Raw genomic sequence first — 1,995 nt, forward strand, 5'->3', positions numbered from 1 at the left:
CTTCCTTCCTTCCTTCCTTCCTTCCTTCCTTCCTTCCTTCCTTCCTTCCTTCCTTCCTTCCTTCCTTCCTTCTTTCTCTCTTAACTAAACTAAACTAAAATTATGTGGTATCTATAAGTCTTCTGCAAGTGCCCCCAAATTATTATTATTTTTTTCATTTACTATCTTTAAAGAAATAGTCTTAAAAGATTATGACTTTTTTTCAGTTAGGAAATAGAATCTTCATCCGACAAGAGTCCCTCCTCCGAAGTGGAGCCCTCTACATTCCTTTGTTCCTTATACGAACAAAACTGATGACTCCTTGCAAAGAAATGGGTTGCAATGGACTCTCTCCATATGTTCTAGGGCAAAAGCAATGAATCACAGAAGAAAGCAAAGGCTGAAGCAAGTCACACTGGATGCTACTGTATACAGCATTTCAATTAGTATTGATACTATGGTTTTGTCTGTTGGTGACTGCACACGTGTACATAACAAATTACTGCAATCAGTAACTGTTGAATAAGTGCTTCTTACTCATTAGCTACTCTTTGATCTAAAACTGTATTTTCCTATTAGCAACTAAGCACCATAAATGTGCATGAGTTCAAGTGACATGGGCAACAAGCTTACATAACACAAGGAAAAATAAGGAGAGCAAAAAAGAGCAGCAGCGAGTGAGCATGTACTGAGCGGCATCTCCCTTCGCGCTCTTTCCTTTTCTTGATTGCTGCCTGCAAAACTGGCAGTGGGAGAACTCGGCGCTGCACTGACAGCTTCTCAGCCCCCCACGATGCTCCCCGGTATTGTCTAGCACAGAGAGCTGATATGGTGAGAAGGTTCGCTAAAAAAACTTCACCAAACTTTCTTATTCTTTTCAAAGAAAGGTTAGTTCGTAAAAAAACTCAGAGTCTATTAAAAGATGCTCAATAAGCTCTATATGTTGTGTATTCTCCAAATGACTGTCACAGATGGCTTTCTGTCTGTAACTGTGATTTGAAAATACTGATCTGTCTTCCACAGAACACATTAAAAAAATATAGAAAGAAGTCAGTGCCAGCCACTAGAAGAGAACAGGCTCCACCAAGCAAATTGCAAAGCTGTGGAGAGCACTCCTATTACTCAGGGCTGAAATTCCCAGCAGCCCCAAGAAGAAGGCTGAGAGATGTGAAAGATGTCACCAGGCTCCACTGAGGGACTGCAGGGCTGGAAGGGCTGCCAACTGAGGGGGAAACAATGAACAGGAGCTAAAAATGCTTAGTGCTGTGGCTATCACATGTAAGAGAAGCCCATAAATAAACACATACAAAGTCCAGGTTGTCTGTGCTGAGTCCAAAGGGGCCAAGTGGCAAACAAAGACACATTTCCATTGAAATGCCACAAAAGAAACCATGCAGAGGACATTATTCTTGACAGGTGATGCCCATTTTCAGTCTCCCCAAAACGTGCTGTCAAGACAGTGCATTCTGCAGTGCGTGTATATCTCTGTGTACACCAAAGCCTTGAGGATGTAACTCCCCATTGTCTCCTCAAAACTTCCCATTATCTCAAAGGAACTATTACACTGCAATGGAGAGTTTATAGCATGACAATCTCCAGATGCTCAATAGCAAATGTGACCACTGGTGTGGCCCTCATCTCACCGCACAATGCATCACTGTGCTCAGCCACACAAAGCCAGCAGGAGGTGCTGCCAGCTGAGAACGAACTTTGGCAACACCTTCCCACCAAAATGCACATTTCAGATTCTGGTTGTGATGCTTCACCTTGAATTCAGTCACCAAAGCTGACTTCAAGGCCCTCACTGCAGAAGCCCCAACACATGCAGGATTTCCCAGTCAGCCCCAGAGCTGCTGGTGGAACCTTCCTGCTGCACAGGCACAGGGCTGCGTGTTGGGAGCGAGCAGCCAGCACTGCCCATCTGAAGCTCTGTATCTCAGTAGCGCTCACTGGCAGTTCTGTGAGAGCAGAACAGTGTGCTGCCAGCTGCAGACATTTCAGGCCAAGTGGACAGCA

Source organism: Meleagris gallopavo, chromosome 10 (genome assembly GCF_000146605.3).
Source record: "Meleagris gallopavo isolate NT-WF06-2002-E0010 breed Aviagen turkey brand Nicholas breeding stock chromosome 10, Turkey_5.1, whole genome shotgun sequence".
In the NCBI taxonomy this organism is placed as follows: domain Eukaryota; kingdom Metazoa; phylum Chordata; class Aves; order Galliformes; family Phasianidae; genus Meleagris; species Meleagris gallopavo.